The sequence below is a fragment of the Oncorhynchus nerka genome, linkage group LG13 (assembly GCF_034236695.1).
Source record: "Oncorhynchus nerka isolate Pitt River linkage group LG13, Oner_Uvic_2.0, whole genome shotgun sequence".
In the NCBI taxonomy this organism is placed as follows: domain Eukaryota; kingdom Metazoa; phylum Chordata; class Actinopteri; order Salmoniformes; family Salmonidae; genus Oncorhynchus; species Oncorhynchus nerka.
Window position 1 is genome coordinate 71352754 of NC_088408.1, and position 18986 is coordinate 71371739.

General features: G+C 42.9%; 1 protein-coding gene across 6 annotated transcripts in view; it reads right to left on the reverse strand.

Moving 5' to 3' along the window:
* The window catches only part of LOC115140040 (vinexin-like), a 38634-nt gene extending 19777 nt beyond the window's left edge, over nt 1-18857 (reverse strand). For 3 of the 6 annotated variants that reach the window (XR_003865188.2, XM_029678072.2, XM_029678066.2), the window contains exon 1: nt 9514-9631. The gene's annotated coding sequence lies outside the window, so the exon portion shown is untranslated. Of the gene's footprint in view, nt 1-9513; nt 9633-15492; nt 15566-18667 lie in introns of those variants that run through there. The other 3 variants (XM_029678067.2, XM_029678070.2, XM_029678071.2) reach the window with 3 other exon arrangements.
* Between the last annotated feature and the right edge of the window lie 129 nt (nt 18858-18986).

Sequence of the window (18986 nt, forward strand, 5' to 3'; positions counted from 1 at the left end):
GTCTTTTAGTTGGGTCACGTCCAAGTTTTGAAGGCAAATAACCCACACTGGTTGAATCAACGTTGTTGTGAACCAATCTGGAATACACATTGAGTTGACGTCTGTGCCTAGTGGGAAGGGACTGACCAATGAGCTCAGGAGCTGCCTGCACTGATAAAAGTCACTTACAATGCAACAAACTGTGCTTCTTCAGTTATTGGATCATTTTTTATAAATGCCGAACATCACTCCCAGAGATCTGAACTTTGATGCAATTCCCGGCAGAAGAGCAGGCAGGCATTCAAGACTGAATTGTGTGTTCTCTAAAGACGAGTGAACGCATTCCAGATCAAAATAGCATTACTGTCTAGAAAACGTTGCACGTCTATATTACATGTTAATGTGTAACGTCCTTTGTTGGGTCTCTGTGGGATTGATTGATTCATCCTATGCCACAGACCATTCTTTTCAATGGAACATTTAACATTTAATCTCTGAGTCATTAGTCTGTCTGCCAAACAACCTTTTCGTCCATAAATCAAAACTAAGTCATGAGTTGAGTTGACTGGGGTTCTATTAACCCACTGTCAAGGCATTCTGAAAGGAGAACGTTTGTTATCCTCCTATCCCTGTTACCACAGCAGAGGCCATTCAAAACATGAGTCATAACTCTCCCTAAACGCTTCCATAACATACAGTGAAAGAGAGCTGTGGGAATGGCCACCGTGGCGAGAGTGAGCCATGTCAGGCTGAAGTCAGGTCCTAATCACCAGCACCTTGGAAAATCAGATTAGCTGTTTCTACATCAAAGGCCTTTGGGGACTCAAAGGGAGGTCATTTCCTCTCCTCTACAGTGGCTCCAAAAGGCCATAATAACAGGGTTGGCATGGAAACGCAAGACCTGAAAAGATCTACAACTGCTACCATGGGACTTGAGAATTGATACGTGATTATTAAGACTTTCCATTTGAGATCAACTTTCTCCGACTTGTGCCTTGGCTGTCCAAGAGTATTTGGGTTGATGGGTTTTCCATGTGGCCCGCAACTTTACTGACTGTGGTCATTATGGTCAGTGCTTAGAGACAGATATATGCACTCTGTCTGTGTACAGTACAACAACAACAAGACAAAATGTAGCAGAGAAATCCAATCAGTGTTTCTGGTTCCAGACAATGATGTCACTCTTTCTGACTCATCACCTCCGAATAAATCAGGTTACGTAAGAGGGGAAATATGGGAAATGGGGGCTCATTGTCTACAATAATACCATTACAACTCAGATACAACACAGATGTTAAGACTGCACTAAAAGTAATCATGTTTATGTGAGGGACACTTTAACAGTATATCACACTTGCCAACAGTGTTAATCAGTTAGGCTTTCTGGTTGTTTTCATTGTGGTATTTCAACATAAATATTCACACTTCCAATGGCCTTTAGGGCAGGCAGCATTATAGATGTTTGACATCATGTTGGTTTCTTTTGATTCTGTGGCCATTACAACCCTCAGGTCTGGCTGTATGTAATGCTCTCTGGGCTGACATTCACTCTGAGATCCCATCTCACTGATGGATAACTAGACGTGTAATTCATTGGCATTTTGGACAAATAATATTTCCACATAGGAGGACTGTTCAATCCAATACTCCAAAAGGGCAAACAATTGAGCTCCTTTTTGTTCCTAACACTGCTGCCATTCATGTCTCAATGTCAATCACTGCAGCAATAGGGCTGTCTCTTATTTCTTCTTTTCATGTATCAATATTATAAATTGTGTTATTACTGGAGAGACATATCTAATCATGATACATGAAGAGGGGGGATCAGCTGCAGACAAACGTCCTCTCAGTTCACAACAGAACACCATTACAATATCTGCTCTGAGGGTGGGATTCAGTGAAACAGCCACTGTGGCACACCACCCATACTGCATACTGCATAGACATACATAACGTATGCACTGCAAAAATTAATGTGTTTATTAGAATAGTATCCTTTAGCATTTTCTGATTCACCAAATTACTTCAAATGCACTTCCAATTATGGCAGTAACAATATCACTTCCTTACTGCAGGTTTGAAAGAATTCCAGCCTAGGTACTTTTAGTATCTTTGGCATCACAACAAAAACATCTTTAAGATCCAATGCAGTGTTTTTTAAAAATCTCAATATCAAATCACAAGTACCGTATTGTGATTGTTTTCAAATTAAAATGGTCAAAAATAAATAAAACAGCTTCTTAGCTAAGAGCAATTTCTCAAGCAATAACTTTATTAACTTATGATGTCACCAGGCAGACCAAAACTCCATCCCAAAACAGGCTGAAATTTCAGGCAGTCTTTTCAAACTAAAAGGGCATCATCATCATTTTCACAATTTTACAGTATTACCCCAGCCTCATGTTGAAATATATATAAAACACAGGAATATCACGTTTTTGACTGCGCTGGGCCTTTAAAATATAAAATCATAGTTAGAAGTATCTCCATCAGTATGCATTAGAAGCACACAAAAAATGCTTCTCCTTTTGTCTGTGCATTTGGCCTCCACCATTCTCCTTACCAAAATGAGTCTGGATGGAGGATGTAGGTCTAACTCTATCAGCCAGAGCTACGCATATTACCACTCATAGAGCACCAAACATGATCCAGCCTAATAAGGCAAAATCAGCTGTGATATCTGGCAACAAATCGTGCTCCAGAACCTTGCTTCTCCCTGGGATATGTTTACTTTGAACACCCCACACATTCTTATCTGATTAGTAACGTTCAAATACCATGACTATCTCATTCACATGGAGCAGATTCCTCCAACAGTATTAAACAAAGTCAGAGACAATTCTACTCATCTAAATGCAATATACTGTACATATGAATAAAAAACACCTGCAAAGCTCATAATGTCTGGTATACCATATAGGGTTGAAAATCCAAGATCAGGGCTGGTTTACTACTAGTGAGGAATGTCAGAGTCTGTCAACTTGACTTTGATGTCCAAGATGTTTCTTGTACTCTGGATACCATGATTAAGTCACACAGGTATAATTTGGAATGCTCTAGTAATTTTGAACATTTCTCACACATGCAATATCTTATGTCAGATTGTTAGAGCTGCAGTGTGCCTTGTGTAATGCCCTCACCATGTCTTCCAGCATCTGCCTTGTGGCCTTATGTGGAAAGAGGATAGATAATTGAAGAAATATGACAATAGGAGACAGGGAGGATGTCTGTGTAGTAATCCCTCTCACATGGCCTCACACATCTCTGCTCAACAGAACTCATTTCATCCCTTTGAACTTTGCCAGATGCTTTGCAATAGACTCACATTTCAAGAGAATGGGGTTGTCAATAAATGTGACTTTACCTTTAATACATAAGCAGTTGCCTCCCATTTAATGAGATAATGGTTCACAAACTCAGATGTTAGATATAGATACAGAGATCAGTAGAGACCAGTAGACTAATTCGATTGAGACAACAGACTACTGTACTTTGCAGAGAGAGGAAGTAGGAGGTGGTGTTAGTAACAGTAACAGTGCACTATGATGCAGTGAGACAGAAAAGTGTTAGTCAGCATGGGGTCACTGAACTTCACCACTCCCTGCTGCTGATTCCCAGGAAATCTATGGGACGTTTCCCTCACGGCCCAGAATAGCAACCGTGTAACTGAGTAGAATGGAGACGCACAGTTACATAGGTCAAGGAACCGACTCGATAACTAACAGCAAAGCTGCTGTATGACTATATCAGTGACGTAGGGTCATGGTAGGCAGGGTAGGGGTAGGCAGGGTCAGGGTAGGCAGGGTCGGGGTAGGCAGGGTAGGGGTAGGCAGGGTCAGGGTAGGCAGGGTAGGGGTAGGCAGGGTCAGGGTAGGCAGGGTCAGGGTAGGCAGGGTCAGGGTAGGCAGGGTCAGGGTAGGCAGGGTCAGCAATGCTGTGATAATCAAATGAAAAAGCTGTTATGAAAAGCCAAATAGAAAATATAATTGTATATTTTTTAATAATAATTTTTTGTTATCTAATGTTTTTTCCCAATGATTCTGGTGGTTTTTAGGCTCAAAATAAAAAAATATGGTAAGAATGCTACAACCATAGGAAAGGTGTCAAGGTATGCATGCTTTCCATTCAAATCCATTCAAATTGTTGACGGGCGTGGTCGTTCCTGACTAATTTGGCGCTTGCATCCCTTGAACTGAACAAAGGTAGCGAGCAAGTAAAAACAGTCTGACGAATGGACACTATACTGCACCTTCTAGGCAGAGTTCTGTGTTCTTTTGCCCATATTAATCTTTTATTTTTATTGGCCAGTCTGAGATATGGCTTTTTCTTTGCAACTCTGCCTAGAAGACCAGCATCCCGGAGTTGCCTGTTCACTAGTGCCCACAAAGCTAAGGACCCTGGGACTAAACACCTCCCTCTGCAACTGGATCCTGGACTTCCTGACGGGCTGCCCCCAGGTGGTAAGGGTAGGCAACGACACATCTGCCACCCTAATCCTCAACAGGGGGGCCCCTCAGGGGTGTGTGCTTAGTCCTTTCCTGTACTCCCTGTTCACCCACGACTGTACTCCCTGTTTACACTGCTGTTACTCGCAGTTTACTATCTATGCATAGTCACTTTGCCCCTACCACCATGTACAAATGACCTCGACTAACCTTTACCCCCGCACATTTGTTCGGTACCTGTACCCCCTGAATGTAGCCTCATTACTGTTATTTTTTTGTGTTATGTTTTTTTTTAATTTAATTTTATACTTTAGTTTATTTAGTAAATATTTTCTAAACTCTATTTTCTTAGAACTGCATTGTTGGTTAGGGGCTTTTAAGTAAGCATTTCACGGTAAGGTCTACACTTGTTGTATTCAGCGCACATGACAAATAAAATTTGCTTTGATTTGACAACATCCTTTGATGCATTTGATTAATCAAGCTCAAATTTAGTTTTGATGAGACACTTTTTTGATGTTTTGATGTTCAGTCATTTTGATTGTTGGACATTTCGTTAGAATCTTATTATATATGTGTGTGTAATAATATTTCACATAATAATAATATTATTATGCAGTGCGTTGGAAGTATGTAAATCTATTGTGAAAGGCTATGGAGTTTGTGTTGTAAATTATACTGATTAAATGTGTCCATATATTGTTTTTTTAGTGACACCTATTAGTTGTTTGGTTGTAACTGTGGATGCTACATCGGTCTATGGCTGAGCTGAGTTAAGCAGTGTTTCATTTCGTCGGATGATATAAAATATGATGCCATCATAGGCAGCGGTGGCAGGGTAGCCTAGTGGTTAGAGTGTTGGACTAGTAACCGAAAGGTTGCAAGTTCAAATCCCCGAGCTGACAAGGTACAAATCTGTCGTTCTGCCCCTGAACAGGCAGTTAACCCGCTGTCATTGAAAATAAGAATTTGTTCTTAACTGACTTGCCTGGTTAAATAAAGGTTTTAAAAAAAAAAAAATAGGCTATTGCTTGTGTACAGTATCTTTGCTTCATTGGTATTCACATTTGGTGAAAATTGTTTGTCAATCTCAGTTAATAGCCTATGTCACTCAGGCTGTTGGAGCGATCTGTCGTATGGTTCATCTTGGTTTATTTGTGAGTAAATCTGTCTTTGATAATAGCTAGTGCAGCGTTTCCCAAGCTCAGTTCTCGGGACCCCAAAGGGTACAGATTTTAGCCCTAACACTACACGGCTGATTCAAATGATCAAAGCTTGATGATTAGTTGATTATTTGAATCAGCTGTGTAGTGCTAGGGCAAAAACCAAACTATATTAGCTTTCATCGTAGCCAATAACGTACAGGGACATTTTTCATATATTTGCTTTAATCTTCAATCCCATAAATACCTTTTATTACAAGAAGGTGTTTCACAACATGATTTCTCTAAGCACCAGTATTTTTTTATGGTCAAATGTTGCAATAGGATGATCTCATGAAAAATGAGTTGGCACTCTGTTTCTCTGTCACCCATATTCCTCCTCTGCTCCTCTCCTCCTCTGCTCTGCTGTAGGAGGCCACTGGGCAAAAACTGGTTGAATCAACTTTGTTTCCACATCATTTCAACAACAACTTTCAATATGATGACATTGAATCAATGTGAAAAACTGATTGGATTTGGAAAAAGTCATCAGTGTAAAGGTGGTGCAAGTTCCCGAGTGGTGCAGTGTTATAAGGCACTGCATCGCAGTGCTAGAGCCGTCACTACAGACCCGGGTTTGATTCCAGGCTGTATCGCAACTGGCCGTGATCGGGAGTCCCATAGTGCGGTGTACAATTGGCCCAGCGTTGTCCGAGTTAGGTGAGGGTTTGGCTGCGGGGGCTTTACATGTAGGCCGTCATTGTAAATAAAAATGTATTCTTAACTGACTTGCCTAGTGAAATAAAAAGGCAATGTTATTTTTTTTCACCCAAATATTAACCTACATCCATGGTGAAATGTATTGTTGAGTTCACATTGAATTCATGTCAGTTGACAACTCAACCAAATGTAACGTTGACGTTGAAATGACATCTGTGCTCAGTGGGGGTTTTCCTGTGACTCGGCCCAGCTCTGACCTCTTCCACATCACCTCCACCAACTCCTCATCCATTGCATTGTTCTCCCAGGGAGTATGGTTGTCAGGACAGCGACAAAATACACCTCATGAGTTGTTGTTCTGGTTGTCGTGGTGGCGACCCCTGAACTTCTTCTACCAACTGTATCACCACAACAGGCAGCCTGCCAGAGCCTCAGCAGGGTAGAGGGAGAGTTTACAGTCAGTTGGAATAACAATAGAAAAACTTGTCTTCATGCCAAACATCATGGAAACATTTTTCAGCTTGAAAGAGAATGGACGAAACTCAACAATTGAATTGAAGCATTGATTCACACAATTTAGACATTTTTCATGTTATTTGACATAAACCAAAAAGTGCAGTTCATGGTAGTATCATATAGGGCTGGGAATTGCCAGGGACCTCACAATACAATATTATCACGATACTGAGGTGCTGATACGATATGTAGTGCAATTCTCACAATTCCATATGTATTGCAATTCAATACTGCAATTTGATGTTCTGAAGAGAGCGCATGAGGGTCAAGAGAGAGTATGAGAGAAAAGAGAGAGTATGAGAGAGATGAGAGAGCATGAGAAAATTAGTTTTGATCAGTCATGGAAATAAAAGTGCTGAAAACATGTTGGCTCACTATTTAAAAGAAGATAGAGAACAAGCTATACGCAAATACAGGAGTTTGTTGTAGGTACATCTGACAAGCCCGATTTAACACTATCTAGCAAAACATTTTTATAATATCGCAATATATCAATTTTCCCCCATCACTAGTATCATAGCTTGAGTATAGTGAAATTGGTGTGCAAAATCACTTTATGGACAACTCGATTTGACACCTAAAAAAGTCCCTGCAACTAATCAAACTAGCGACATCCTCTCTATTCATTGTATTTCTATGACTGACCTCCTCCATTGGCCTCTGTGTGAGGGGCTGTGTTTGGCAGAAGGAGCAGGTTAATCATTGACTCCATAATGTTGTTCCCAGCCATGAGAACGGATCTAAGTCCTGCTCAGAGTTAGACTAATAAGGACAGACCAAAACACCGACATGTCTGCTTAAAGTGGTCATTTTGTTTGTTTGTGTGTTCCTGTAGTGTAATGCAATACAGGTCCTGAAAACATCTTGGTTTTATTTAATATCAGACAGCATAAACATCCCTTCATCTGCATGTATCCTTTAATATATATATATTTATTTTTTAAACATTTGGGCAAAAACTGATTGAATCAACTATGCTTCCACGTCATTTCAACCCCAAAACTCTATGTGATGACATTGAATCAAAGTGGAAAACTGATTGGATTTTCAACAAATCATCATCGTAAGGGCATTTTGTCTTTTTTTCACCCAACTTTTAACCTAAATCCAATAACATGAAATGTTTTGTTGATTTCACAATGAATTCCAGTTAGTTGAAAACTCAATCAAATGTAAATCAAAACTGACGTCTGTGCCCAGTGGGCCATGTCTGGTCTCGCACAACTACTCTCCGGATGAGTAGGAGGCAGGTAATGCCTTATCAAATAATCTCACACAATGTAGTAAATTCCAGGGGATAAGTTTCGTATGAAAGCAATAAACCTGAAAAGACCGTCAATATCTTTTTGCTTGAACAGGATGTAAGATCATCGCAAATCCTTTTCAAAGACCTGAGGGGTGACTCATCATCAGGTTGTTATTATAAAGATGTTCTCGAAAGTATCCTACAAGGTTAATCACACACTCCTGCCTTGTCTCCAGACTGCAACTTGGCCCATGTGAACACACAGCCGTAGACCATACAAGGACCTGGACCCGGCCTGTTTATGACATGCGTTTATTGAGCGATACACACATTTATCAGAAGGAAACTATTCTGCCTCCTTGTATGGTGATCCCTCCCCTCAGCCTGCTGCTTGGGGGAGACATGGCTTCAGTGTTACTTGTCAATGGAGATACTACATGTTCCCTGCTAGATTAGATGCTCTTCATCAGACATACCATAGCCTCACTTTGAGGGGGCCGCTAATAATATGACGGCTGAACCAGAGAGTGTTTGGAGTTTTCAGAGAGGTTACTGTACTCACATTAGGGCTCATGCAGTGCTATGAAAGGTAGTTCAGCCTTTACACTCCTTTATTTTTGTAATTATGATTGATATGATTATTTCTTTTCAGTGAGTATAGGCTGTGGTGATGGAGCAAGAGAGATCTCAGAAGAGCTCAAAGAGGATCAGTGCAGGGTGTAGAAATCCTCCTGACATCCATAATAACCCCCAAGGTAAAGGGAGAACATGTCTGGAGCCAGTGGGCCCTGTGTTAGGGGCAGTGTCCCTGACAGGGATGTTTATTTCCACATGTCACATCATGGGAATCACACCTCTATACAGAGTTAATAAGAAAGCCCCCATGATTACAGTACAGTATTTCCAAACCCGTGGGCAGAGCAGTGAGTAAGGACCATAATAACACAGCCCCCTCCTCATGCCCACCCTCTGTGTTCCTGTAATGTGACAGGGGGTGCCTCAGAGCTGCCCTCTCCTCTCCTCTCCTCCACTCAATCATCCACATGCCACAACTCAGACTGCTACTCTAGGACAGTTCCTAAATCACAGCATTGACGCCATCACTGAGGGTAGCAGAATAAATCAGCCTCTTTTGTCAGAATGAGACAGCCTTAACGTAAGTATATTTATATTGTACTGGGTCTCACTGTATGGCCATCCTCTCAGTTTACTGAGAGTCTCTAAAAGAAACCACAGACAAATTCCTGTCTACCTCACCAATCCTGTGAAGCAAGTAAGCAAGGAGCAGACAGGCCGACGGGCAGGCTAATAAACTTTTCAATAAAAACAGAGCAAAGCACAACCACGTGATTACATAGTTACATAGTTAGTGCAAAATATCTGTCTGGCTATATCTGACAAGTGTATCTAATGCTATGTCATCCTACAGTACTGCCTCATCATAGGAAAAATGTAGGCTACTCACCTCTGATGCAGAATCCCAGAGAACAACACACCTCTCAAAGTCCTGTCTGCTCTGTGGTGCATGTAAGCCCAATATGTTGTGGGCAGTCACTCTCTACTCGCGCTCTCTCTTTCCCGCCTGCCCGCCCTCCCTCCCTCCCTCTCTCCCTCTCTCCCTCTCTCTCTCTCTCTCTCTCCCTGGACTTGCTCCGCCTGTGAAGGACTTCCCGGTTGACAGGCATAGCCATGGCAACCCCTGGGCCGTGTTCAAAAGGCACCCTCCTCTTTGCTTGTCAGTGTGGGGCTCCTTCAATGAAGAGGGCCCATTGTTGTAATGAGGTGATATTTCACAGCGCAGGGTTAACCAAAGGGGAATGCAAATAGTTCATCACCTCCACCTCTCCAACACCCCACCCTATCACACACCTCTCTCTCAGTCAATTTCTCTCCCATGACTCCCTCTCTTTTGTGCTGCTGTTTGTTTGTGTCTGTTCTGCGGGCATATACAGGCCAGGTCTCTGTCCAGTCAAAGGGATGGGAGTAGAGAGGAGGGGAGGTCCAGGGGGGTTCTCTGATGATCCTCTGGCATCATCCTCTGGCATCATTCGTCTTTTGGGGGGTCCACCCCATGTATCATACTGACACTGGAGCCACCACTAGACCCTAGACAGACAGACAAAGCTGGTCTCTCTCACATCCCCTGCCCTTTCACACATCACTGATATCCAACTACAGCACGTTAGTACGATAACTAAAGAGAAACTATATGTGAGGGCAGGTGAATCAATTTTAATATGCTTCAGCCACTGATAGCAATCCAGAGATTCTGTTTTCAAACATCTAATTTGCCTTTCATAATATTTAGCCCTTGGGGCACACAGGCCATACATCAAGTGCATGAGATATTACAGTACATGGCACTATACTGTGTTAAAGTGAAGAGAGCAGCACACTCATATTCCTTAGTTGTTCTCTCTACCATACATGGAACATTAGAACTGGGTTCTACAGTTTGTATGCAGTGTTTTGCCAATGGAGAGAAACTGGATTAAACCCTGAAGTGTTGTATGCTGACATAAATGTTTCTGTCACATGTTTCTCAGGTACTGAGTTAACCTTTACACGTCCCTCGTTGCAGGTGGTAGTCCACTGTCACATGTTTCTCAGGTACTGAGTTAACCTTTACACGTCCCTCGTTGCAGGTGGTAGTCCACTGTCACATGTTTCTCAGGTACTGAGTTAACCTTTACACGTCCCTCGTTGCAGGTGGTAGTCCACTGTCACATGTTTCTCAGGTACTGAGTTAACCTTTACACGTCCCTCGTTGCAGGTGGTAGTCCACTGTCACATGTTTCTCAGGTACTGAGTGAACCTTTACACGTCCCTCGTTGCAGGTGGTAGTCCACTGTCACATGTTTCTCAGGTACTGAGTGAACCTTTACACGTCCCTCGTTGCAGGTGGTAGTCCACTGTCACATGTTTCTCAGGTACTGAGTTAACCTTTACACGTCCCTCGTTGCAGGTGGTAGTCCACTGTCACATGTTTCTCAGGTACTGAGTGAACCTTTACACGTCCCTCGTTGCAGGTGGTAGTCCACTGTCACATGTTTCTCTGGTACTGAGTGAACCTTTACACGTCCCTCGTTGCAGGTGGTAGTCCACTGTCACATGTTTCTCAGGTACTGAGTTAACCTTTACACGTCCTCGTTGCAGGTGGTAGTCCACTGTCACATGTTTCTCAGGTACTGAGTGAACCTTTACACGTCCCTCGTTGCAGGTGGTAGTCCACTGTCACATGTTTCTCAGGTACTGAGTTAACCTTTACACGTCCCTCGTTGCAGGTGGTAGTCCACTGTCACATGTTTCTCAGGTACTGAGTGAACCTTTACACGTCCCTCGTTGCAGGTGGTAGTCCACTGTCACATGTTTCTCAGGTACTGAGTGAACCTTTACACGTCCCTCGTTGCAGGTGGTAGTCCACTGTCACATGTTTCTCAGGTACTGAGTTAACCTTTACACGTCTCTCGTTGCAGGTGGTAGTCCACTGTCACATGTTTCTCAGGTACTGAGTTAACCTTTACACGTCCCTCGTTGCAGGTGGTAGTCCACTGTCACATGTTTCTCAGGTACTGAGTTAACCTTTACACGTCCCTCGTTGCAGGTGGTAGTCCACTCACCTTTATTGCACTTTCCAGACAGACCAGCTATAAACTACAAATGATTTGATAAGCTGTGTGCGGATGCGTGTGTGCGCGGATGCGTGTGTGTGCACGTGCGTGTGTGGAAGCCCCTCTCCTTGGCCAGTTCCAGGTTGGAATTGAAAGAGTCAACTCTTTTTTAATAAGTCAGTGGTCTGGCTTGGGACAGTGAAACTCCAGGCAGTATCCACTTACTGAGTCTTCACCCCTTCTCTGGAGGTTGTTTTTGCTGAAGGAAAGCAGAGTTTTTTAGCCCTAGGAGAAGAAATGGTCCTGGATAGTTTGGCCTGTAGTGGAGTAGGCTATAGGTCCGAGTTTAGGGAAGTCAGGCAGGCACAGTCCCCCGCTGTGACCCAATCCTGCACCCTGTCACTCTGTGGCTCAATGAGGTGCAAGAGGGGATCGCTGCTTTGGCCGAGGACCCAGCACCTCTCTCACAAACACTCCCCCTAACTCTTCTCTCCTTCTCTCTCCCCTATACACATACATATATTTCTCTCTCACTGCCATCTTGCCTGTACCTCCCTCCAATGAGAAATACTATATTTGGAGAGGTGGGAACTGTAGCTTGTTTCACTATCCCACTGAGTTCATAGCATGGTTTTTGTAACAGTGATGGGATCCTAATAACTTAACCCTAGCAACTCTCAAGCTCTGTACCAGACTGGTAAATCCCACCTAGCAACTTTCAACTACAGCAAAACACATTCAATCCTGTCCTGTCTCAGTGGTATGTCACTATGTTCCAGTATGTTTCTATCAAACGCTGACCAACCTCAGTGGTATTTTCCTGGATGTTCCAGGATGTTTCTATGAAACAATCGTGTGGGTCATTAAAATCCCAAATGCCAAGCCAAGTGAGTAAATACATCATGATATAAATCTCTGTCACATACCAGTGAACTACCTCACTTGATGATGGCTATAGGCTGCATACTTTTACTACTGCTTAGGAAAAACTCTAGTAAAGTACTAGACTACAGTATCTGAATTTATAGCAAAATAGAATCATGCATTTGGAATTAAACAATAAAAACTGCCCATAAAAGGAACTATTTGGTTTCCATCAAGCCTTTAAGATTTAATACATAGTAGTACAATCCTATTACAAAGTATTGCTGAACACTGAAAGACGTTTAATATAAAAACTGTCAGTTCAGCTGGTTTATCCTTAGGTGACCTTTGCCTAAATGATCACCACTGTCTCCCATACAGCCTAAATGATCACCACTGTCTCCCATACAGCCTAAATGATCACCACTGTCTCCCATACAGCCTAAATGATCACCACTGTCTCCCATACAGCCTAAATGATCACCACTGTCTCCCATACAGCCTAAATGATCACCACTGTCTCCCATACAGCCTAAATGATCACCACTGTCTCCCATACAGCCTAAATGATCACCACTGTCTCCCATACAGCCTAAATGATCACCACTGTCTCCCATACAGCCTAAATGATCACCACTGTCTCCCATACAGCCTAAATGATCACCACTGTCTCCCATACAGCCTAAATGATCACCACTGTCTCCCATACAGCCTAAATGATCACCACTGTCTCCCATACAGCCTAAATGATCACCACTGTCTCCCATACAGCCTAAATGATCACCACTGTCTCCCATACAGCCTAAATGATCACCAATGTCTCCCATACAGCCTAAATGATCACCACTGTCTCCCATACAGCCTAAATGATCATCACTGTCTCCCATACAGCCTAAATGATCACCAATGTCTCCCATACAGCCTAAATGATCACCACTGTCTCCCATACAGCCTAAATGATCATCACCGTCTCCCATACAGCCTAAATGATCATCACCGTCTCCCATACAGCCGGACACACACTGAGTGAATAAGACAATAGGAACACCTTCCTGATATTGAGTTGCACCCCCTTTTCCCCTCAGAACAGCCTCAATTCGTTGGGCATGGACTCTACAAGGTGTTGAAAGTGTTCCACAGGGATGCTGGCATATTGTAACTCCAATGCTTTCCACAGTTGTGTCAAGTTGGCTGGATGTTGTTTGGGTGGTGGACCATTCTTGATACACACGGGAAACTTGAAGGTGAAAACCCAGCAGCGTTGCAGTTCTCGACACAGTCATACTCCGTTCAAAGGCACTTAAATATTTTGTCTTGCCCATTCGCCCTCTGAATGGCACACACACACACAATCCATGTCTTAATCGTCTCAAGGCTTAAAAAGCCTTCTTTGACTCATCTTATCCACTTCATCTACACTGATTGAAGTGGATTTAACAGGTGACATCAATAAGAGATCATAGCTTAAATCTGGATTCACCAAGTCAGTCTATGTCATGGAAAGAGAATATTTTGTACACTCAGTGTACAATGTGACAGTGTTCTTACAATGCCTTTCAGAAGGACACAACAGCACCATGGGAGTTTTTGGTTTGTTTTGCTTGTACACAAACCTTTGGTGACAGCGGTCGGTCCATCTCCCAACCCTATGAGCCATAATGCTGACTGATGGTGAAGCCAACCATTCCCATGCATACCTCTGCTTAGACTCTCCTTAGAGGAATGCTCTTCTGAGAGTTAACCTATGATAAGAAACCTCTATTTCATTCTCTCTATCAGCACTAAGATGCACAGCACTTATTCTGAGTATAAGAGTAGAGGAATGAACACAAGAAGATATGCCTGTGGTGGTTTGCCCAAAGAAGAATCTGAATAATCATTATCCATTTGGAGCTCTCAAGGTTATCTACTACTAGGATAAAACAACCCAGCTAGGGCTTCCTGAGTGGCGCAGCAGTCTAAGGCACTGCATCACAGTGCTTGATGCGTCATTACAGACCCAGGTTTGATCCCAGGCTGGGATCACAACCAGCCGTGACCATAGGACGGCGCACAATTGGCCCAGCGTTGTCCGGGTTAAGGGAGGGTTTGGCTGGGGGGGCTTTACTTGGCTCATCGTGCTCTAGCGACTACTTGTGGTGGGCCGGGCGCCTGCCGGCTGACTTCGGTTGTCAGTTGAACAGTGTTTCCTCCGACACTTTGGTGAGGCTGGATTCCGAGTTAAGCGGGCCAGTGTTAAGAAGCGCGGTTTGGCGGGTCATGTTTCTGAGGACGCATGACTCGACCTTCGCCTCTCCCGAGCCAGTTGGAGAGTTGCCGTGAAGAGACAAAATCAAAATTGTGGAGAAAAGAGGGGGTACATTTTTTTTTAAACAAGCTAAACAGAGAACAAGCACCAAAACCATAGAAGTGGAAATGATAGTTAAATTACTAGTAAGCCATTCACATATGGGATGGTAACAAAATGATCATGATAAAACACTGGCATGTTGAATGAACGAATGAACAAATTAACGTATACATTATGTGTACATGAACATGCACAGCATAACCAGAAGTGCAACACTGAAGTGGTTTCATTCAGCATAGCTCTTAGCCCAAAACAACAGCCATGGAAACAGCAGAAACCTGTTTTTCCGTGGAGTTCTGATTCCTATCTGCTCAACCATAGACAGTGAAAGATAGCTCCTCCCTAACACAATGTTAGAACTCTACCAGAACTACTATGCTGTTACTGTTTAACCATATTCAGACAAAAAGTAATTGACACACATGGAGACCTAAAGATAAACAGAGTTCCAGTTCCCACAGTTCAAGTGTATAATCCTGTCATTATGCTCCTGATCTCTTCAGTCCTCTAAGTGACAGAGCAGAAGAGAGAGAGCAGGAGTCTCACAATAACAGTTTTTTAGTCTTGGTGTGGAGCACCAGAGACAGACAGAGAGAGAGAGAGAGAGAGTTGTACTTACAGAGCAGTGCAGGCTGAGTAGAGAGGTGTTCTAGAGAAAGAAAAAGAAGGAGGGAGGGAGAGAACCACTGCTGCTCTTTCTCACTCTCTCCAGCCAACAGGGTCTTTTATCTTCTGCGAGCTTGAGTTTGAATGTTTTTTTTGTGTCAGTGAGTGACTGTATGTGTGTATGTATGTGTGTGTGTGGGTGTGTGTTTGAGCATGCACCCCCCCTCCACTATACAGCGACTTTGTAATAGTTTCCATCTGCAGCTGGAAATAATAGAAATCCCCATGCAGGCACAGCCTCAGTGGCACCGACCTTTTGTGTTCCATGAGCAGGAACCGAGGAGGCCATTTCCATAGCCATCTAAATAAACAGACTTTTCTTTGAGATAGATCCAGTAATAGTATGGTGCTCCATTCACAGTCTAAGGCCTGTGTGAGCAGCCTGGTCTCATAAACTAGACTTGACATAGTAAATGTAAATCTGACTTGCATTAGTATGATATGTTACGTTTGGTGTGGTTACAAAAGACAGAACGTTACTTGGTAGGGGTGGATGGGTGGGAGTATAGCGCGAGCGTCTAGCAACCCAAATGTTGAGAGTTTGAATCTCGTCATGGACTACTTTAGCATTTTTGCTAATCAGCAACTTTTCAACTACTTACTACTTTTGAGTTACTTTGCAACTACTTAGCATGTTAGCTAACTCTTCCCCTAACCCTAATCCTAACCCTTACAACCCTTTTAGCTAACCCTTCCCCTAACCTTGACCTTAACCTTTTTAGCTAACCCTTCCCCCAACTCCTAACTTAACCCCAACCTAAGCCCTAGCCTAGCTAACGTTAGCCACCTAGCTAGAATTCGTAAAATATCATACGTTTTGCAAATTTGTAGCATACAATACGAATTGTAATTGTTATCATACAGTGGGGCAAAAAAGTATTTAGTCAGCCACCAATTGTGCAAGTTCTCCCACTTAAAAAGATGAGAGAGGCCTGTAATTTTCATCATAGGTACACTTCAACTATGACAGACAAAATGAGAATTTTTTTTCTCCAGAAAATCACATTGTAGGATTTTTAGTGATTTGCAAATTATGGTGGAAAATAAATATTTGGTCACCTACAAACAAGCAAGATTTCTGTCTCTCACAGACCTGTAACTTCTTCTTTAAGAGGCTCCTCTGTCCTCCACTCGTTACCTGATTAATGGCACCTGTTTGAACTTGTTATCAGTATAAAATACACCTGTCCACAACCTCAAACAGTCACACTCCAAACTCCACTATGGCCAAGACCAAAAAGCTGTCAAAGGACACCAGAAACAAAATTGTAGACCTGCACCAGGCTGGGAAGACTGAATCTGCAATAGGTAAGCAGCTTGGTTTGAAGAAATCAACCTTGGGAGCAATTATTAGGAAATGGAAGACATACAAGACCACTGATAATCTCCCTCGATCTGGGGCTCCACGCAAGATCTCACCCCGTGGGGTCAAAATGATCACAAGAACGGTGAGCAAAAATCCCAGAACCACACGGGGGGACCTAGTGAATGACCTGCAGAGAGCTGGGACCAAAGTAACAAAGCCTACCATCAGTAACACACTACGCCGCCAGTGACTCAAATCCTGCAGTGCCAGTAGTGTCCCCCTGCTTAAGCCAGTACATGTCCAGGCCCGTCTGAAGTTTGCTAGAGAGCATTTGGATGATCCAGAAGAAGATTGGGAGAATGTCATATGGTCAGATGAAACCAAAATATAACTTTTTGGTAAAAACTCAACTCGTCGTGTTTGGAGGACAAAGAATGCTGAGTTGCAGCCAAAGAACATCATACCTACTGTGAAGCATGGGGGTGGAAACATCATGCTTTGGGGCTGTTTTTCTGCAAAGGGACCAGGACGACTGATCCGTGTAAAGGAAAGAATGAATGGGGCCATGTATCGTGAGATTTTGAGTGAAAACCTCCTTCCATCAGCAAGGGCATTGAAGATGAAACGTGGCTGGGTCTTTCAGCATGCCAATGATCCCAAACACACCGCCCGGGCAACGAAGGAGTGGCTTCGTAAGAAGCATTTCAAGGGCCTGGAGTGGCCTAGCCACTCTCCAGATCTCAACCCCATAGGAAATCTCTGGAGGGAGTTGAAAGTCCGTGTTGCCCAGCAACAGCCCCAAAACATCACTGCTCTAGAGGAGATCTGCATGGAGGAATGGGCCAAAATACCAGCAACAGTGTGTGAAAACCTTGTGAAGACTTACAGAAAATGCTTGACCTCTGTCATTGCCAACAAAGGGTATATAACAAAGTATTGAGATAAACTTTTGTTATTGACCAAATACTTATTTTCCACCATAATTTGCAAATAAATTCATTAAAATGTCACATTTCATCACATTACAATGTGATTTTCTGGATTTGTTTTCTCATTTTGTCTGTCATAGTTGAAGTGTACCTATGATGAAAATTACAGGCCTCTCTCATCTTTTTAAGTGGGAGAACTTGCACAATTGGTGGCTTACTAAATACTTTTTTGCCCCACTGTTTCATACAAAATGGGTGATGGACATCCACAAATGAATACATACCATACTAAACTAAACATATAATACTAAATGGACTGTCTCGGATTTACGTACAGAATTCAAAGAAATGCTCTGAGAAAGGTTGGTGAGAATGAGATGCAGATTTGCTAAAGTAAACCTTGAGTCATAATGTAAGTTGACACAAAGCAATGCAATGCTAGGGTTGCTATCTCTGCACGAATACACAAATTCAAAATACAGACCTGGGCTCACACTAACACACTTAGTCACACATTTACATTATATACACATGCCCAAAGCTGGAGGAGAAGAATCAGTGTTTCCATGGTCTGCTCCAAAAACAGCCATCCCCATGCTGCAAAGGCAGGCCTCTCTTGCCCACCCAGTTTGGGAAGTAGTGTGTTGCAGAGGAAAGTACTGTAGTATGTAGCAGGACAGCAGTGTAAAGTGGACACATTGGTAACTGCTTTCTACTTTAGAATATCAAACATGCTGAAGAACAAGAAACTCATTGAATGTGGTAGTGGTTGGAGAAATGACCTTTAAACTGTTGTAATGACAGCTGTTATGACAGCAGTATAAACAACCTGTTTCTCAACATAAACAACCTGTGCAGAAGTAGAGATAATCTGGTCCAGAAAGTGTACTTACAGTACAGGTACAACGTTATTCCTCCTGTTTCGGTTCACAGAGTTCCTTAGTTTTGTTGTTATTCCTGACAACCTGTGGTAGAGAGGCTAGCTGGCCCCTCTGTCTTACCCAACGTCTGACTCAGTCCTCAGATATTCTTCAGGCCCATGGTGGACTAGTGGATTCCTCCTCTCTCTGGCTCACTCTATCTCTCTCTGTCCTGACTGCAACCCAGCTCCGCTCTGCCATCCAAGATAAATATTTAACAGCCTGGCTGTGCTGTGAGATCAACAACCCTCTCTGTTCCCCTCCATCCACATTATCTCCTCGTGAGAGAAAA